Genomic DNA, 15,645 nt, shown 5'->3' on the forward strand with positions numbered 1-15,645 from the left:
ACTGACTTGAAGACTCATCAAAATAAAGCAAGCAAAGAAAAATATATACAAATGTATAATCATCCAATATGGAGGCCGGGCATGGTGGCTCACGCCTGTAATTTCAGCACTTTGGGAGGCCGAGGCAGGCAGATCACTTGAGGTCAGGAGTTCAAGACCAGCCTGGCCAACATGAAGAAACCCTGTTTCTATCAAAATTACAAAAGTTGTGGCACACACCTGTAGTCCCAGCTACTCGGCAAGCTGAGGTGGGAGAATCACTTGAAACTGGGAGGTAGAGGTTGCAGTGAGCTGAGATTGTGCCATTGCACTCCAGCCTGGGCGACAGAATGAGACAAATACATCCGTCTATCGATTGATCGATAGATAGACGGATGTATTTGGCTTCCCATGGATAATTTCAGTTCAAGGTGAGCAGATATTTCTATGTGTTAGCAGTATAGTTCTCTAATGCAGAGAACAGGGATGGTCCAGCACCTATTTCTGTAACTCACTGGGTCCTTTATTTTTTCTCAAAGATCAGTAATTTTTAAAAAATGCCTGATGTCAATGCACTACAGCATTTTCCAGAAATGTTTAAGTGCTGACAGAGGAAAAAGAATTCCCTCCTACTCATACCAAATCACGAAAGCTGAAACAGTTCATCTAATCAGTATAAGGCTTGAATGCTTTCTTGCACATATTTCTAGAGGTAATTAAATGCTCTAGGGGGAGGGAAAAAGCACTGAATAATAAAATGATCAGATATGTTGCTAAAGCTATTATGAAGCCCCAACCTAAAAGCAGAGTAAAATCCTATTCTAAATATCTAGACATTCTCACAGTCACATAGGCACATTTCCTCCCAGCTGCTTGATCTCTATGTTCCATACTCTAATCACAATTCCTGCCTCAGACAAATATCATTTTCACAATTAGGAAACAGAGCCTTAAGAATATTTGGGGGAATGGATGTATCTGTTATCTGAATCAGGGGATATCTATCAAATGAAATTATAATATTAGATTGGATTTAAATGCAGATGTTTATACTCTATGAAAGTAGGCATATACTATATTGCAATGATATAAAAACATATATGCATCCTTTAAAATAAGTAAAACACACACAAATAGTAATGATTTTGTTAGGCTAGTAAACCATAGGTGATTTCTCCTTTTACACTTTTCAAATTTCTGAACACTGAGATGGTACTTTTGAAATTAAAAAGCTTTTTATTTATTTATTTTTTTGAGACAGGTTCTCACTCTGTCAGCCAAGCTGGAGTGCAGTGGCATGACCTCAGCTTACTACAACTTCTGCCTCCTGGGTTCAAGCAATTCTCCCACCTCAGCCTCCAGAGTAGCTGGGACTACAGGTACACACCACCATGCCCAGCTAACTTTGGTAATTTTTGCTTGAGACAGGGTTTCACCATGTTGGCCAGGCTGTTCTTGAACTGACTTCAAGTGATCTGCCCACCTTGGGCCCCAAAGTGCTGGGATTACAGGCATGAGCCACTGCATCTGGCCTGAAATTAAAAATCACTTAAATTGATCACACAGTTATCTATTAATAGTTGAGACCACTTGGTAAGAATTCTATATAAATATGTAAACCTCATGAAAACTACAAAATAGGCCAGGTGCAGCAGCTCACACCTGTAATCCCAGCACTTTGGGAGGCCAAGGTGGGTGGCTCACGAGGTCAAGAGTTCCAGGTCAGCCTGGCCGAGATGGTGAAACCCCGTCTCTGCTAAAAATACAAAAAAAAAAAAAAATTAGCCGGGCATAGTGGTGGGCGCCTGTAATCCCAGCTACTCGGGAGGCTGAGGCAGAGAATTTCTTAAACCTGGTAGGTGGAGGATGCAGTGAGCCAAGATCACGCCACTGCACTCCAGCCTCAGTGACAGAGTGAAACTCTGTCTCAAAAAAAAAAAAAAAAAGACTACAAAACAAGTGTTGCCTCTAATAACCAAAGAAAAATTTATAAACGATTCAGTAATTTTTTAAAACTAAGCCCAGACGTTTAAGAAGTTTGAAGTCTAAGAACTTTAAAATTAAGACTCTTCTCCATCATTTGTGTGGTTTAAGAAAGACATTTCACTCAATTCTAAAAATTAGATCTACTAATTTCAACTTCCAATCAAATTTGAGTGGCCTTCATGTTTTAGTTTTAGAATTAAAACTAAAATTACTTAATTCCAAAATAAGTTTTTAAAACCATTTCTTTAAAAAAAAAAAAACACCTGCTCAATTCAGCTGCCATCTTAAAAGGAACAAAAAGGTGGCTTCAAGTATCAAGTACTAATAACAGGCAAATGATTCACATTGGATACCATATTTTAACACCAGTTCCTAAGTTTATTATTATAAAAGTTTTTCCAACCATTTGCAAGAAACGGGAAAATCACAAAGGGATTAATTTTTGCAGAAGTAGGGACTTTATAAAGTATTCCAGAGTCAACTTAATTTGATATAGAGTTGGAAAAAGGTGAAAAATGCATATACCAGAAATCTTTAACTACAAAGGACATATTTTCTCAGTAAAAGGCATGCCAGGCATTGGAGAAAATTTATTTCAATCTGTCATAAAGCTTGACAGTTTGAGTAAAAGAAACAAGCAAAAGATTATTATATTATGTGAGGAACAGATATGTTAAGTCTTAGATAATTAACATTAGTTGAAAAATTAAGCAACATTTGTCCATTATACACTTGTGTGCAATTAAAGCCTGTCAAATGGTATAAACTAATTTAGGGTTCCTGGCACTTTTCTGAATCAGATAGAACACCTTACAGGGAAAATAAAAAGAACTCTTTACTTGAAGGGGAAGGAAGTAAGACGTCTTTCTATTAGGCAATACCTTTTGCTGTTGTTGCTTTTTAAGCACACATTTGAAAGACTCAGGCTTTTCAGAAGGTCAACAAAAGAATAGTTTCACTTGTTATCATTTTTCAGGAGTTTACTTTGAAAATAAAGCTTCCGCGGCGGGGCGCAGTGGCTCACGCCTGTAATCCCAGCACTTTGGGAGGCTGAGGCTGGCGGATCACCTGAGGTCAGGAGTTTGAGACCAGCCTGACCATCATGACGAAACCCCATCTCTACTAAAAATACAAAATTAGCTGGGCATGGTGTCACATGCCTGTAATCCCAGCTACTTGGGAGGCTGAGGCAGGAGAATCCCTTGAACCTGGGAGGTGGAGGCTGCAGTGAGTCGAGATCGCGCCATTGCACTCCAGCCTGGGCAACAAGAGTGAAACTCCATCTCAAAAAAAAAAAAAAGAAAGAAAGAAAGAAAGAAAATAGTTTCCGCTAAACCAGTGTATGATTTTTCTAATCTACATAGGTTAGAATAGACTCACAGTGCAGTAATTTATCTTACCTGCAAATGAAATCTGGAAATGCTGAACTTTAAAAATACCAACCATATAGCTTACTGTTGAGAAGAAAATGGCTTCCCCTCAACGACGTAGGAAAAGAACGCAAAGCCACATTTTAGAGTCTTTAAAGAATGACCCACCGGGCACGGTGGCTCACGCCTGTAATCCCAGCACTTTGGGAGGCCAAGGCGGGTGGATCACCTGAGGTCAGGAGTTCAAGACCAGCCTGGCCAACATGGCGAAACCCCGTCTCTACTAAAAATACAAAAATTAGCTGGGTGTGGTGGCATGCGCCTGTAGTCCCAGGTACTAAGGGAGGCTGAGGCAGGAGAATCTCTTGAACCTGGGAGGCAGAGGCTGCAGTGAACTGAGATCGCACCACTGCACTCCACACTCCAACCTGGATGACAGAGCACGACTCCATCTCAAAAAAAAAAAAAAAAAAAAAAAAAAAAAAGAATGACCTGTATAACCTGAGAGGGAAATGCTAATGAGGGACTTTAAGAAATATCTAAGAGACAAAAAGAAAGGGCAATGAAAATCAACTGGGGGAAAAGGTATTATGGGATACAAAGCTTGATGGATTTAGCAGAGACTTAAAAGAGACAAATGGATACACAGAACAAATTCTAAATTGTGTAAAAAGAAATGAAGATGCTGAGATGATAGAAGGTTATGGAAGGAAGTCATTTTCCACAGATTCCTCTTTTCATTCTAAGGGAAGTAGATGTCCATTTGTTTAGAATAATTAAAATATATTACTCTTTGCTCACTTTTCTTACCCATCAGAGTTGAAAAATATCAAGTGTATGAGTCCACCTGAAGTAGGAAATTATCATCTGAATTGTCCACATCTGAAAATTAAAGCTCAGATAAGCACACTCAGGCCATCACAAAATTTTATAACCAAGTTTTATTTCAATCTGTTAAACTGGAGGCATACAATGACCTAAACATATCTCTTTAAACTCTGTTCCTTGCAAAAAAAAGAAAAATGATGGTGTAAAAGGAGCATTTCTATAAGTTTGAACAAAGTTTAACAGATAGCAGAACTTTAGGAAAAACTTCACTTAACTTTAAGATTTAGTTTTTAAGTAGCCCCTAAAACCATTCAATGTCGCTAAGGCCATAATAAAGAAACCTTGACCAACATTCACCTACAAAGCTGCTTTTAAAAATGGCAGTCTTTTCTCCTTGATGGTTTGTCCCCATTCTCCTCACAAAAGGAAAATCAAATAAAAATTACACCAAAAGATGATTCAGTATGAGGATAAGCTGTATGAAATTCTAAATGGTAACACACATTTCCAGTAATTTCATCACCTGTAGAGTCATTAATAACCAGCCTTCTAGGTGCCTAAACAGCTCCGCCAATTCCTGAAGGCAAGTGGGGTGGAGAAAGGCTATCAGTATAGGTTATCACTGTTGGTGCTCCGAGGGATCTTGATCTTCTCGATGTTTTTAAGGATTACATCACGCAAGGTGGCATACTGGTTCCGTAGGTGCAGCAGGATCTGGCGCACACTCAGGTACTCGTTTTCATCGACCTCTGCTACAGTGCGGCGATAATCTTCCACTTGGGGGTACTTCACTATCTTGGATACCAACTTGGCCCGGGTGTTGTAGTAGGTGGAGAAGCCGCATAGAGAGGAGGCCGCTGTGCTCTCCACGGTCCACAGCTGGTCCACAGTGTCTTCCTGGATAGACACCCTGAAGTTGTTGCCGTCCTCCACCTTCGGGATAAGCAGGTGCACCTACATCCGCACTGTGCTGCATTTTTCTCTCAGCAGCTTGATCTCAGGTTTCACCCACTCAATTAGCTCAACCAGATGCTGGTTGCTCCGCAGAAGCTGTCCCTTGCTGCCAAGCAGTGCTGGGACCTTGATGGAGAATTAAGTCAGCAGAAGTGGCAGATTTTGGTTGGGCCCATCTCCCACGTTGCCTGGGGTGGCCAGGGCCTCCGAGGTTGGCACCGAATGGATTCTGGACAGGTCTTGCAGTCGGAGCTCCTGAACTCGGCTATTCAGCTCCAAGACCTTCTGAGGAAAGAAGGTGGACACGAGATCCTCGGCCTCCTGGGCGATACAGGCCCGAAACAGATCTACTTTCCCCTGCATGTCCAGCTCCAGCTTCTGCAGAAAAGCCATGGCTTCTAGAGGCATCGAGCTTTGGGGTGGACACGACCTGGGTTTTACACCCGCCTTGGCCGGCTGTGCTTGGGCCTCGCCGCCGCCACAACTCCCAACAGACCACTCCGGAAATTATGTCATAGGGTCCCAGAAGCCCACGTGGCTGGAAAGGAAGTGGTGCAGCAGGAAGTCGCGCCCCCGCCCAAGTCCTCTAGATGCCTTCGGCATGCTGACCTGCATCCCCAGCCCTACCAAAGCTCTGTGTGCTGAGGTTCGGGGCCAATCCGCTAGAGCATCGAGGACCACATGTTAGCAGAGAACCAGCCGGATCTAGTTCCCGAAGCCGCCCTTCTACCTACCTGGCAGCCTGGCTGGCGGGTCGCCTGACTATGAAAGACAGTTCCAAAGAATGTCGTTTAAGTAAGCATTGTGAAGACCTGTTAATGGCAAGGCGGCATACTTACACGGGAGCTCAACAAATCGACAATCCCTGGGTCAAAAATATACAATCTCTTTTGAAAAGAACCTCACCAAATGGGCTCTCCAGAGCAAGGTTCACTTCTGGGGAGCCCTAAGTCTCACCTTTACAGGTAACCTGGACCTAATCCTTGCTTTCTCCGTAGAAAATCAGAAGTGGTTCATTTCACTGTGGTATTTAAGTCAGGTTAGCAAACTTCGGAGATCTTTAATTTACATTACAAATGTTAAGTTATATGACTCTTCCTAAACTCATCTTTTTGGGGACAATTAACAAAATCTGAATCTGGACTCTAGATTAAAGATCAAGGTCAAATTACCTGAATTTGACAACTGCATTGTGGTTATGGAGGTGAATACCCTTGTTTCTAGGAAATACTACATTTTTAAGGTATAAAGTGATATAATGTAGCATTTAACCTGTTCTCAGAGAGTTCACAAAAATAAATTGTATGTGTGTAAAGAAACAGAATGAGGGAAAATGTTAAAAACTGATATATCTGCATAAAGCGTGTATGGGAGTTCAGTATTCATGTGACTTTTCTGTAAGTTTGAAATTATTTCGAAATAAAAAGTGAAAAAATTACCTTTTCCCTAAAGGCTTTCAGAATTATAAAGACAAATTCTGTGCTCTTCTAAAATTTCATTCTACTTATTTATATTCATTTTCCTTCCCCTGAAATATTTTCCTTTTGTTCTTTGTAACACCACAAAATCCATGCTTTTGAATTTTATACTAAAATTATTGACATTTAAATCAAAAAGATTCTCAAGATGCTTTAGTACAGTTAGGTTCATATGTAACTGTCACCTCAGACTGTAAACTCGAGGACAGGAGCCAAGTCTTGATTTGTTTCCATTGTATCTGGCACAATGCCTGGCATGGAGCAGGTGCTCAATACACATCTGATGAAATGATCTTCAATTAGTAAGATTTTGGATAACCATAACTTCCCGTGATTTAGAACTCAGAAGAAAGTGTCAACAAGATAAACATGTTGTTATAGCTTGGGTTCCCCAGCAAGCTGACTCTGAGAGTGTGCTTACAGGAAGTTTATTAGGGATTGTTCTTGTGATAAACACCTGTGGAAGGGAAGCGACAGCAGAGGGAGAAGTTGACTTCAGTACAATCTCAAGGCCTCAGTGGACCCCATGGAAAACTGGGAAAGGTCCTTCAGGGTTGTCTTGAGTTGGGGACAAGGCAATTCCTGAAGAAGGCTGTCTGGCAGCAGGACTTCCAGCTGTTGGGAAATAACCCTTTAGTCCTGAAAGGGAACTTGGGGAATGCATTATAGCTTCAACTATACACATGTGTCATATTAGGATACCTATACTAACAAGGCAGCAATCTGTGTTCAAGACAAGTATGTTCAGTCCCAATTAGGAGTTGAAAATCAAAGATGGTTTCTGTGTTCAGATTGCTTCAAGGCTTGTAGGAGTGTGATAAACGATGCGGTAAAGAGAATTATATATGGGTGGTACATGAGGGAGGGGATAAGGGTGTATATGTATGTGGTTGTATATGCGGTGGAGGTATTGGGGAACTACTGGCAAGCTGGATCTCAAGGTATAAGGGAAAGTGTCAGGAAATAAGGCAGGAGAGGTATGGACCAGCTCGTGGAAGCTGGCCCCTGTTTGCCATGCTTAAGGAACTTGGATTTAATAGAAGCCAACCAAGGAATTTAGGCAGGGAAAAATACATGATGGATGACATGACGGATGGAGGTGGATTTGAAGGAGAGACTAAAGGAAAAGAGACTGCTGCCATAATCCAAATAAGGAAGTATGCCTCATTTAAAGCAGTGGTGATGAGGTTGAAGAGACATATCAAGAGAGTTTTATAAAGTAAAATTAACAGTACTTGGTGATAGTTTTGGATATAGAGAAATGAGAAAAGGTAGAATTAAACACTATGTAACTTTTTTTTTTACCTGGGGAAAGAATTTCTATTTATAGTTACATTAAACCTCCCCCAAGAGGTGAATTAGATACACATTTTTACATACTCATATTTACTACATTCAAGCTAGGGGAATTTAGATAAGGCTATCACACAGAAAAGGAAAATCAAATATTGTCCACAATTTTCCTAAATCCTGATCTTCTTCATAACTTTGGCTCTAAAAGATTACTATGTAATTATTATGGAAATTCCCTTTTATACGCAAAACATCTTCAATGGTATATATGGTTTAACAAATGGTTACTCTATTTTCAAAAAGTAAATACTTCTAGTTGCTCTTTTAAAAAAGCAGGGAAGTTTCTTTCAATGATTAATGCAGCCATTTATATGGAATTATTTTCTTTAGTTGTCTGATGATAGAATATGAAATCCTTTAGGGGATTCAGTTGTTCTTTTTTCTGGTATGATGTAAGAGTTTTATTTATTCATAATGTTTCCTGTTCTTGTTAATGAGAGTAATGGTTAATAGGAAAATAACAGCCCCTAATTTTTCTTCTCTCATAGACCATCAGCAATCAGCAGTTGTTTTTTAAAAAGCTATTTAATGCACTTGCATGCCTTGATTTGATCCATGAAATTAATACTGAATGCTAACAGGTGGTGGAATGTCAGGGACAGCTGTGTAGAGTATAGTCTTGTTCAGGTCAGTTTCTCCTTTCTCCACAGCCCAGCAGGATTCATCATGTACTGGTGCCAATAACTGACACACCACTCTTCTTTTAGGAATACTTACAGATTTATGGATTGATTTATCCTTTTATATGTCCTCCAACTCTGAAACCCTGTGAAGAAGCGATTCTGGGGTCCTATGTGTGAATTCCATTTATAGAACCTATTCTAAGCAACATATTATATCACAACTATTAGACATAAAGGTAGCCTTGATCTATGGATTGGGATTTAATCCTTAGAAATACATATTTTTCACTGATTTCTCTGTCTATAAAAGTTAGGAGAAATATAATTAGTGGGACTAAATCTAGATCATCTTAAAACTCTGATGGGTGATAACAATTATCCCCTTTACAAAGTTCTTCATCTCCAGGTTGCAATGGATCTTACATTACCTAGCCCAAGGGCTTTATTTACCTCTTATGAACACTTGGTAGTGAGCATCATAAAATGCTTCAGGCCGAGTGCAGTGGCTCAAGCCTGTAATCCCAGCACTTTGGGAGGCCAAGGCAGGCGGATCAGTTGAGGTCAGGAGTTCGAGACCAGACTGGCCAACATGGTGAAAGCCCGTCTCTACTAAAAAAAGCACAAAAATTAGCCAGGTGTGGTGGCATATGCCTGTAATTCCAGCCACTCGGGAGGCTTAGGCAGGAGAATAGATTGAACCCGGGAGGTGGAGGTTGCAGTGAGCTGAGATCGCACCACTGCACTCCAGTATGGGTGACAGAGCGAGACTCCCTCTCAAAAAAAAAAAAAAAAAAAAAAGCTTCATTTTACAATGTAGTTAGGGTTGACAAATATATCACTTCCCTTCCTTCATTCTTTCTCCCAGACCACTGCAAGTTAAGGGTACAGAAACAAAAAACGTAGAGGTACTTGCTGCAATGTCTCTTTGTCGACTGTAGTTGCCAATTCAGTGTCTCTAGAACTGTCTCCAAATCTAATATGTGCATGCATGCCTTTAAATGAAGAGGAATGGCAATACAGGACTGTGGTTAAGTCCATGAAGTTGGCTTAACATGTCAAATCCTGACTTTGCTACTTATTAGCTGTGTGACACTGGCTAAGTTATGTAACCTCTCTGTGCTTCATTTTGTAGTTGTAAAACTATAAGTACACTTACGCACCACATAATGATGTGTCTGTCAACAATGGACCGCACGTACTATGGTGGTCCCATGAGATTATAATGGAACATATATAGAAATCTGATACATGGCACTTAATGTTGGTGATGCAGATCAAGTAGGGGAAATGACTGACATTCAGTAATATGGCTAAGAAATTTGGTTTTCCATATGAAAAAATAAATATAAATAAAGATATACATCTAGGTTTGTGTAAGTATACTCTATGACATTTGTACAATGAAGAAATTGCCTGACAATGCATTTCCTAGAATGTATTCCATTGCTAAGTGACGTATAACTGTATAAGATGTTTCTAGAATTTAGTTTTTATATGTATTTAATAAACATAAGTCAATGCTGGAGAAAATTTCTTCGTTTAACAGGAATTGCAAACAATTACAGAGTTATCTTCCTGAAATGCAAGTCTGATCATATTTCTGTCTTCTACAGGTTAAGAACCAAACTCTTCATGATCTGGACCCTGCCATCTTTTATTTCCTAGAACTGACTACATTCCAACAATTCTCTCACTCATCCTGTGTGCTTACATATTCACCTCTCTGTCTGAAATGCCACACTGCCTCATCTTCCTCCCACTCTCTACCCTACTCATCCTTCTATAACCAACTCTATTGTTTTCTGAAAAATTTGATACTACCTCCTCCTTCCTTGATGAATGTAGTGCTCTTGGCACAAGTAAAATAGTGTAATGATATCTACCTCATAAAGCTGTTGAAAGGATTAAATGAAATGACTACTATAAAACAGCTAGGACACTAAATGCTTCAAGCATAGTAGTTTTATTTATAATCTCAGTATTCTGCAGGATGTCTCTTTTATAGTTCCTATCTCAGTATGAAATTTTGGATTTACAAGTCACTTTTCTCTACAATAATAAATTCCTTGAGAACAAAGATTTTAGCTTATTTGTCTTTATACAGTCTATGGTAGCACAGTGCCTGGTAACAGTAAGTGTTCAATGAACATCTACTGAATGAATAAACAATGAAGCAAAACAGAATAAAATTTTATCAGACAGAAGCTGACTAGCAAAAGAGATGGGACCTTCAAGCAACTTATCTTTTTCTTTTTTCCTCTGAAAAAAATGTTGAATTATATTATATTATATAAAAACCCATTTTGGAAATCTAACAGGAATCTTCTGGGCTTTATACAGGAAAGGTAGGAAATATATTTCTTTTTTCCTCCCATCAATAGCATACAGCTTCACATTCTGCTTTTGACTGTGGTAACATGCCAGAATTCTACTAGTTACAGTATTACTTAGTTCTAAAACTCACTTAAATAACTGGAGTTCATCTGTAGAACAGTAGTTACGCAGTACTACATGTTTGTGCAAAAGGAACATACTGGGGAGTACTAGAGAGGTACACACAAGGAATGGGGTGATGCTGGCTCTGACTCATGCTCCTACTGTTTATTTATAGCTTCTTATTAATATAGGATTTGTTTTATTTGGCAAAAATACAAGATTTCAACTGAGAGAGGAAGATGTAAGAAAATGCCTAAGCATAAAGCTTCTACAGCTGAATAATAATCTGTAGCTCAGTGCTGTATCAACAGGCTCCCCAGGGGATGGTGCAAACTGAAACCACTCCAGAATTACAAATTTCATGAGCTGCAGACTTTACTGCTAAAAGTAAAGTAGTGGTTAACCAAAGATTTTATTCCTCTATAGACACCTCCATTTATAAATGCTAAATTCACTAGTTGGAGTTAGATTTTTAGAGTAGTGTACAAAATATTTACGATGAGTTCCTAATTACTTTAAATAATTTTCGCCAGCAACAAACAGTCAAAAGCAAATTTAAAAAGAGAAGCCAAAGAATTTATATGCTTAAAATGGAAACATTTCTCAATGTTAATTTAAAATGACTACCTGCCTTCTTACTCTGATTTTGCTTTTCAACACTTAAACCAATATTTTATTGTATATTTATCTGTGTATTTGTTTAGCATCTGACTCTAGAATGTGGGCTCTGGAAAAGCAAAGGCTTGTTTGCTTTGCTCATTGCTGGAGTCCTTGTAGTGTTAACAGCCAGGAACATAATGGCTATTCAGTAAATATCTCGTTGGACTAATGACAGAAAATTATTAAATTTCTTAATCCAATTCTTTGAGGATAAACAGTTAGAAGAGCTTTGCTAAAAAAAAAAAAACTATAAAAGTAAGGTAATTATTCAGATAGTCACACTTAGTATGAATAAAGTTGTTTTGGATAATAAAATCAATTCCTAAAAGGTTTGAGGAAGAAAACTTTTAAGCTCTAAAGCTATTTCACATTTACGTTTTCTTTAAAGATCAACAAACGCTATTCATTTAAAAAATTTTAACGTTTTTGTATTTATCACTACCGTTCATCTTCTTAAAGCAGAGGTGTTTGTTTCAAAATGAAAGTAAGATTCACATTTTGGTAGGTGGAAAATATGCCTTCCTAGTTTTATATTTTAAAATCAGGTCAACTGCACAAAACTGCAGTAAAATAAAAATAAAAAATTTAATCTGGACTTTTTGGTTCTAGTAAGTATTTTACCTAAGGAGACACTATACTCTCCCTAATCTAAGCTGAATACAAAATTGGTCAAATAATCCTAGGAGGAGAATGGCTTTCAAATAACCAGCAACCATATATGCACAGAAATTCTGTTGACCATTTCTCTTTGCATGATAGAGTATTATACATACATATTTTAATGAAAAATAAGATAAACTTTTAAAAGCTGACCCAAAAGCCTCAGACCTAAGTGAAGTTGCTTCATCAGAATAGACCTGAACTATTTTATAATGTGAATTCAAATTATCTTAATTTCCTTATGTTTTTAACAACCTGTGGATTCCTATTATATATAAAAATGTCAAGGTGACAGGCTTCATCTGAAAATGAGAAACAATGAATAGCGACCTTATGCAATTACATCTATTAACAATTACAGAACCTATGCTGATAGAATTTTTTAATCTATATGATTTTATATATGTGTGTGTGTTTTAATGCTTCTAAGATAACACTAAAGACTGCTTTTATGCTACAAGTGAAAATAATGTTTATTATATCTTGTGAATGAACCCATGACATAGTCATGTGGCTCCTATCTAATATCAATATGAAAATGTCAGATTAAGGGCTAGTTTCTTTACAATTATCAACTGATGTCACTAAATCCATCCAAATGAATGTGATGTAGTCAATCTGAATAAACCCTAAAAACAGCTGAAAACCTGGTGTCTGCTGTTACTCAGTTTTCTGACTGTAATCTAAGTCTCTAGTTCTATAGACATCACATGAAATGAGCTTTGATTTAGAATCAATACAGGAAATATTTAAAAGAACTCAAAAGTCACTTTTGCTAAAGATTATTAGAAGAGATTATATAGACTATTGAGAGAGATTCTAGCTATCTTTCTGTTTGGAAGAGCTCTTCCTTTCAAGTTTCTGATTCTCTTTCCCCACAAAATGGAAAAAAGGTAAGTCTAAATTATCTAAATCTAACCTTCATAAATAAACCCAGTTAGATAATGGATGGCAATGTAATGATACCGTATAATACTCTTGCAGTTTTAACACTCTTTCGAAACATGCCAACTTTCTGTCCGTTTATGGGTGATAAGGAAAATAACAGCATTAAAATGAATCTTTCTGGGGAGTTGGGGGAAAGAATGAATTTGCTAAATCTAATGAAAACAGACTCCTCTCCCCTTGTCATATCCTTTTATGGGTTCTTTCTATGTACCCATATGCTTCCAAGGTCAATCCCCTGATGATAAAGAAGTATACACATCTTGAATACCTATTATGTGTTAAGCACTGTGCCAGTACTTAACTTATTATTTCATTTAAACCTCTCAACAACCCAGGAAGAGATAACTATTAATATTACTATATTAGAGATAAGGACACTGAAAATTAAAACTGAGATTTGTCTGACTCCAAAGCCCATGCTACCTGATTTTCTACAAAAAAAAAAAAAAAGCTATATCGACCCCCACTAAAACTTAATTTCTCCATGAAACTAAAAATGACTCACAGCTAAATGGAAAAACTTTTTTTCTTATTTCTGAATAAGACTGCACAATACTACAGCATAAACTATTCCAGTGCTGTTTTTATATTATTTAAGCCAATGCATACAGTATGTATATGTGTATACATGCATAATATATATAGTTTTAAAAGATTCACTCTAGAGTCTGATTCTGAAGCTCTTCTTCAAATTAAGGAAAACAAACTACTAATAGATTAGCCCAGAAGTAGCAGCTTTTCTTATAAGAGGCTTATTTTTAGTTCTTCGTTCACTTTTCAGTGTATTTCCTAGCACTGTGACCCATATAGGCACATATTATGTGTTTGTCTCATCTGGTCTCCAGAATTTTGGTTTGGCAATATCTTCTGCTACCCATTACACTTTTGCTATAATTATCTACAGTATATGTTATGTTTCCAAAAAGTATATAAATAACATTTCATTGGTTAAGTATAAAGACTGGAAATTTGAGGTTGAAGAAGTTCAATCATAGGATACTGTTTTAAGAAGTTCCAGCAAAATGTGCAACCTAACAAAGTCAAGGATAACACAAAGAAAACTAACAGTTTGGTATAACCTATTTAACTTGGCTTTGCTTTAATTCTTCCTTTAAAAGCTATTAGGTGAAAACACAGCATTGAATATCATACAATACTGGATATCCACACACACAAAATGAACTTTGATATACACTTTGCACATATACAGAAATTAATTCAAAATGGATCACACACCTAAATGTAAAACCTAAAATTGTAAGACTTTTAGAAAAAAAAACATATGAGAAAATATTTGTGACCTTTAGTTAGGCAAATATTTCTTAAAACCACAAAAACACAGTCCATAAAATAAAAAGCTGACATATCGGACTTCATCAAAATTAAGAATTTCTGCCCTTTGAAAAACAATAAAAAGGAAATTTAAATACAAGCAAAAAACTGGGAGAAAATATTTACAAGTCATGTATTTGATAAAGGACTTGTATATAGAATACATAAAGAACTCGCAAAGCTTCCAGATTGCTGAACATGAGGAGGTGCCTGGAAGGTAGCCTACTTGGAGAGGGTATGGAAGCTCCATACCCCTTCCACATAGTTTGCCCTATGCATCTCTTCCATTGGGCTATTCATCTGTATCCTTTGTTAATCATAATAAACCAGTAAACATAAACACTTCCTTGCTGGCTTTCATGAAGCAAGTTGCCATGTTGTGAGCTGCCATATCAAGAGGCCCATGTGGCAGGAACTGAGGGGAATCTCCAACTGAGCAAATAACTAAGACCCTCAGTTCGGCATCCCATGAGGAGCTGAATTCTACCAACAATCGTGTGAACTCATGAGTGGAACCTTCCCCGGTAAAACCTTGAGATGTGACTGCAGCCCTGGCCAAGACTGTGATTGTTACTTTCAGATGAAACCCTGGAGTAGAGGACCCAGCAAATCTATGCCTGGACTCCTGACCCATAGTAACTGTGAGATAATAAATGTGTGTGTTCTAAGCTGCTAAACAAAACAACACACATACAAAATCCTCAAAATGAAATCTCAATCATTAGAAAATAACTCATTAAAAAATTGGGAAAGATTGGAACAGACCCTTCACCAAAGAAGATTTATGGATGGCAAATAAGCACATAAAAAGATGGTCAAAATTAATAGTCGTTAGGGAAATGCAAATTAAAACCACAATGAGATACCACTACATACCTCTATTAGAATGGCTAAAAATAAAAAGATAGGCTGTATCAAGTGTTGCCAAGGATGCAGAGGCACTGCAACTCTTATTCCCACTGGTGGGAATGTAAAATGGTACAACCACTTGTACCAAAGTAGTTTGGTAGTTTCTTAAAAAGCTAAACATATGCCTAC

At 37.7% G+C, this 15,645-nt stretch overlaps 1 protein-coding gene, 1 long non-coding RNA gene and 1 pseudogene across 3 annotated transcripts in view; 1 reads left to right on the forward strand and 2 right to left on the reverse strand.

Annotated features, from left to right (window-relative positions):
• ATF6 (activating transcription factor 6) overlaps positions 1–15,645 on the reverse strand; it is a 212,776-nt gene that overhangs the window by 66,479 nt on the left and 130,652 nt on the right. The gene's annotated exons all lie outside the window — the stretch shown is intronic.
• LOC112135797 (proteasome activator complex subunit 3-like) lies at positions 4,576–5,252 on the reverse strand (annotated as a pseudogene).
• On the forward strand, positions 5,652–13,394 carry LOC134761974 (uncharacterized). Its single transcript, XR_010141356.1, has 2 exons — positions 5,652–6,082; positions 10,185–13,394. It is a non-coding gene; the product is annotated as an uncharacterized LOC134761974 (long non-coding RNA).

This window comes from Pongo abelii, chromosome 1 (assembly GCF_028885655.2).
Source record: "Pongo abelii isolate AG06213 chromosome 1, NHGRI_mPonAbe1-v2.0_pri, whole genome shotgun sequence".
Classification (NCBI taxonomy): Eukaryota; Metazoa; Chordata; class Mammalia; order Primates; family Hominidae; genus Pongo; species Pongo abelii.